Genomic DNA, 6168 nt, shown 5'->3' on the forward strand with positions numbered 1-6168 from the left:
AACTATCTACTCAACTATCTAATATTCCACTGCACCTCATACCCAAAAGTACTAAGTACTTTTATATATTCTAAATCATAATCCTCAGAACAATTCTTTGAGAAAAGTACTATTAACATCATTTTAACATATGATGAGTGAATTCAGAAAGACTTGGTGAGGTTATACAATGTACTCAATGTCATACAGCTCTTAAGTGATGAAGCTGGAACTGCAGCCACATCTACCAAGCCCAAACACTTCCCCTAGCACATTTCTAAACTAAATATTCTCCCCCTAAATGTTCTTTTCCCCTAACTTCCTTTTTCTACTACCTGGACAACCACATTCAAATGCTTGGCGTCATTTCCTTCCCCTAACAGTAAACTGAAATAACTCTTGTATCTTTCCCCTCCATCATTCCCCCACTTCAAAAATCCTTATTACGTCTGTGCTTGGAAATTGAAATTGTTCTGTTTCCTGTCTCGTTGACCCCTGTCTCTGCATGTCTTCAATCCATTCTATGACTATCTCATCTTCTTCCAGCTGATCCCCTCCACCGGCTTTGTTCCCTAAACCCTAACATGTAGAGGCTGAAGTGACTTGTTTGCTGTTCAAACCCCTCTTTAGTCTATCCTCAAACATGGCAAAATTTCTCACCTACTGCTTTCATTTATACATTCTAATTTCCAAGTAACTTTGAAAAGGCATTGTTTTATTTACATCCTAAGTTTTTCTTCTTGTATGCTTTATTCTATTTCCTCATTCTGGAATTCTTCCTCATTTTACCCAATTCCTAATTTTCTCAGGTAAATGTAAATACCTATAGAATAAAGATTTAAACAAATTGCAATCAAACAGTCACAGTGGGTGTCTCCAAATGGTGGGTGGGATTATGTTTATTTTAAATTTTCTTTTTTATATTCTAAGTTGTATATAATGGGCATTTATTTTCATCATTTGAAAATTATGTTATTAATGACTGTCAATATACAGTGAGCTGAGTAGAAATTAAAGGGAAAGGTTGACTGGAGCCATACATGTCTTCTTTTAAAAGACTTCGATGAAATCTAAGGCATATCTAAAGGCATATGTCAGTCGAGAAAGATGTGTTATAAATGTCACAATAAGATCATCCTGTTGAGAGGCTCTGGAATGTAAGAAGGAAGAGTAACTGGTTTGCTTGCTTGTTATTTGGAAGAATGCATCATGGGATACTTACTGTGCTTAGACGGCAGGTCTAAGAATGTAGTCTGGGAACAGTGAGTTCATACATAGACTTGAGAGTAATCCAAGTGGAATAGATTTGGTTGTTCAATTATGAACACAGAAAATAATAGTGCAATTTGATTTGCACTTTATAAAGTCAAGAGAAAGGTGTTAGATGACATCAGAAAAGAGATGGAAGTGATGATAAAATGTGTAGTAGCACAAGGCCATTCTTGCTGCTGTTCCTTCCTGAATACAGAGTAGGGAAATTTACCTAATTATAATAGATTAAATTCACATTTGCAAATGTGGAATGAGAAACACCACGTATGGCTATCAAAAATAAATACTAGCCATTAGACTTCATAAATGAGCTAGAGTAGCATATTCAAATATAAGTTTGAAATGAACAGAGGAAAGGCCACATGAGCTTTAATATCAAATTAAGGACCTCTAAGAACTTCAGGAATAAGGAATGCCACTCTCATTACATGATATGGGGAGGAGCAAATCATACCTCTGAGGATAATAGGCCTTTCTCACTGGTTACTTAGTTATTTGAAAGAAGTGTAAGGAAAAGAGGACTTTCTGCATAGATATATATACAATATATCAGAGAACAAATATATTACAACGCATTATACATTCATGAAGTTGTACGTGAAATTTTTCATTTTGTTCTCTCTACTAGTCATGGGCTCAGAAGAAAGTGGCAATATTGGATCCTATTCAGATAGTGAGTCAAGCATTTAATGTAAGAGCTAATATTGTAAATTTATTTTAAAAACATAGGAGATAAAAAATCTTAGAGAAAAATACATTAGAACACAAGTAATAGTAACCATGAAAGAAAAAAGGATACATTTCATTTTATCCAAGCTTAAAACTATTCATCAAAAATTATCATTAATAAAATGAAATGGTAAGCTAGACACTGATGAAAATATTTATAATAGATACACTTGTCAAAGAGCTCCTATAAATTAATAACAAAAAGACAAACCCACACTCAGTAAATCTCACCCTTCTGTAAGTAGGAAAAAAAAAGGCAAACCCTATTTTCAAAATGGGCAAAACCTTGAATAGACATTCACAGAAAAACCTAAATGAATAAATGGCCAATCAGCATATAAAAAGGTACCCAACATCATTAGTCATGAGGGAAATGCAAATCAAAACCACAGTGAGATCTCACTACATACCAACCAGAAGGTCCAAAATTAAGACTAACAAAACAATATCAAGTTGGGGCAAAAATGTGGAGCAATGGAAGCATTCATATATTGTTTGTGGGAGTTTAAAAAGGTACAACCACTTTGGAAAACTGTGTGGCAGTGTCTAAGAAAGTTAAGCCTCACCTATTTTATGACTCAGCAATTCCACTCCTAGGTATATTCCCAAGACCAATAAACGTATATGTCAGTAATAAGCCCTATGCAAAAATATTCACAGCAACTTTATTCATAATAAGCCCCAAATGAAAACAACACAGATGTTTATCAGCAGGAGAATGGATAAACAAATGGTAGTATAATTTACACAAAAGGATATTATGGAGAAAATAAAAGGAAAAAACTACTGATACAACTGCTACTTGAAGAATCTCAAAATATTTTGTCAAGCAAAAGCAGCAACAAAAGAGTACATACTGTATGATTTCATTTATGTGAATTCTAGAAACAAGCAAAAACATCTATGATGATAGAAATCAGAATAGTGATGGCCTCTGGTGGGAGTAAAGGATGTGGATTGACTGCAAAGAGCCACAAGGAAACCTTCTGTGGTGATGGGTATGTTTCATATCTTGATTTGGCTGACAAATGCATGGATGTATATATTTATACAAATTTCAGATATATACTTAAGATCTGTGTATTTTGCTGTATTTTGCTGTATTTACATTGTCCCTCAACAAAAACAAAATCAGAAAAAACTACTGAAGAGTGAACTTTAAGTAAACCTGGACTTGTAAAAAAAAAATACTAAAACTAACAAACAAAAAAAAAGATTTTAAATCCATGATCTAAATGAGAATAATGAATAGCTATACCTCACTACTTGGCCTATTTCGACCTCCTCACCACTTTTGCTTCCATCTATTTGGCAAACTTGAACAACCTTTACACAGTGGAACAGACATTAATAAGAGGGAACTGAAGCTCAAGGGAACAGATTATTAAGTGCTGGCTTTGCCACTAACATGTTTTGTGATCTTGGGCAAGTCACTTCCTCTGGACCTCTGCTTCCTCATCAGTAATATGACGACAAGACTAGGTAATTTTTAAGGCTACTTCCAGCTCTAACTTTCTGTATATAACTCCAAATGTGAGTTCTGCTTCTTAATACAAAGAACAGCACCAGAGTTCTATGGTGACCTAATGAAAACATCTGGCAGCATCAGCAGACCTGAAATCTGGCAGATATTTCAAAATGTTGGGCTGCCAAGAAAAGCTTACCAAGGTCATAAGCCTATTACACAATGATATATTGGTCATGCTAGTGTTGACAGCATCTCATATGATCCCGTCCCAAATGCTGGTAAAGCAAGGCTATGAATGAGATCCAGGGATACCTAATTTTTTGTATGTAACCCTGTTAAGAGATTCGAGAAAAGACTTGGAAGCTGATATTAAGATCTGTTCCCAGTCCTTTGGAAAACATTTTCAACTAATCTGAGCAAGCACTCAAGAAGGAACAAACAACCAATGTTCTAAATAAAAGCATTCCTGTGGGCTTTAAAAAGTTACAATACAATTAAGTAAAGCTCCTTTTTTTTAGGTTAGCCATTTTATTTCCAATAGTAATAATAGGTTTGAGTGTCCTGAATGACTATATAAGATGCTGATTATTCTTCTCATTTATCAGATACTAATGTCTTCTACAGATTGGAAAAGGGATAGCTTGCCCACCTCCCAAAGCTATATGAAACCAATACAAAAGTACACCGAGTTCTGAAGACAAGACACAAATTTATTCATTCCTCAAGGGCATTATTTAGTACATTTCAAAAATTGACTGTCCTGGGTAGTCTACATAATTTATCACTCTTATCCCAGAGCCCTTTTAGTCCAAGGAATAACAGGACCTTCTCATTCCTAAGGCATTCATGGTTAATGACTAAAGAATAAAGAACATTTTTAAAGCAAATCCAAAAGTGATTTCATAAAGGGCAAAGAACTGGATTTCATATTTTTCTGCTAATCACATACATTCATCCTGGAGGCATTCTAAGTGTAATAAATAATACATATATCATTTTCTGCAAGGGCTGTTTGTTTGTCTATTCATCTGTTTTGTAGTGAAAATAGCTTTCATTTTCTGGAGTATACCCTAACATCTAAAACTGACTCCAAATGTATGAGAAAGAATAGGAGAATGGAAAAACTTAAGACAAACACCTGATCATATTTCAACGCTGTGATGCAGAAATGATGGAGAGGCACAAAACTAGATCAAAATGTGCCAAGTAAATCTGATGGTTCTTGAAGCAGGATGTATTTCAAATTAATTTACACTTAAGTGCAGTCATTGAACAATAAAAATTATTTTGAAAAGAAGATATTTGGGGGTCTTCTCATAATTAACCTCAAAGAAGAATGAATTCTCACCAAATATTTCCATTTCATATATCACAATATGGAATTATAACTGAGAGCCACCTTAGGAAGATGAACTGTTTTAAGTACATCCTAGTTCTATTCCCTTTGTGTTACATGGAACTTTTCTTGGATAACTAACTTTAGAGGCTTTTGCAAATATACATTGCTTTATTCAAAAAACATGTCTAAAAACCTTACTAAAGCAGGAACTTATTCAAAGCAAATTTCTTTAAGGACTGTTTTGTCTTTTCCCCATCCTGAAGGCTGTGAGCAGCGGAAGGAAAATCTGTGTTACTTCAGAATTTAAACGAGGTTCAGAAACATTCTTAACACTGTCTTCCAATTGTACGCATGTGTAGCTTAGTATAATTTCCAGGCTTCAATCGCAAAGACTTGAATTTTTTTTCCAGAAATTATAAGATTCTCTACAGAGCTGATGTTAGTAACAGGATAGAGATGATGAATCCTAGGAAAGTGACTGGGGCAGTAGAAGGATACCAAAAACAAGATAGCTTATTATGACTCTTAGAACAAGTAAGACTAATATGATAACAACTGCACTGATTATAATTTGCTAGCTGTTGAGGCCCCCAGAAGAACCTGAATAACAGGATGTATCATGGAGTTTTCATAGTATAGTTTATTCTCATTATTTGGGGATCCCATATCTGCACATTCACCTACTCACTAAAATGTACTTATAAACCCCAACAATACGTGTGATGCTTTTGTAGTACTTTGTGGACATATGCAGAGCTATGAAAAATTTAAGGCATCCTACATCACATTCTCAGCTGAGGTCAACAAGACAATACTCTGCCTTCTCGTTTTAGGTGCAATGTAAACAAATATCTCTTTCGTTGTCTATTTAAGTACAACTTTCTTGCATTTTTGTCCTTTTTGTTGGTGATATTACTTTTTTTTTTTGGTGCCAGAAATCTAAGCAGAGACCTAAAATGGAATCAACTGACTAACACTGTAGTAAAAAGAAAACAAAGCAATGATCTTGGCTTGAGCTGTCTGGTTCAGTGGTCTGGAGGAACGTCACACACAAGCTCAGTCACTGCAATCAATGGTTTTCTGGCTGTCACTTCTAACGTAGTAGAATCATGTTAGGGGGAATGGAAAAAGTGAGCACCAATTCGTCCCATGTTCTCCCTCCTACTGCCAGTTTCCCTCTGTCCCTGTGTTGGGTGCAGCAGAGATCACCCACCAATCAGCCCTAACATCTGGGCAGGCCAATAGGGAAGGGCTAATCATTCTGTTCTGCAACTACAGCCAGATTCACCTCCAAAACAGTACCTGTGGCTCTAGCCTGGACTCCTGTATAGGAATCTGGCTCTGGCAGTGGCAGCTAGAGAGGGTGATAGGACTCCTGCTG

This window comes from Lipotes vexillifer, unplaced genomic scaffold (assembly GCF_000442215.2).
Source record: "Lipotes vexillifer unplaced genomic scaffold, Lipotes_vexillifer_v1.1 scaffold1361, whole genome shotgun sequence".
Lineage (NCBI taxonomy): Eukaryota > Metazoa > Chordata > Mammalia > Artiodactyla > Lipotidae > Lipotes > Lipotes vexillifer.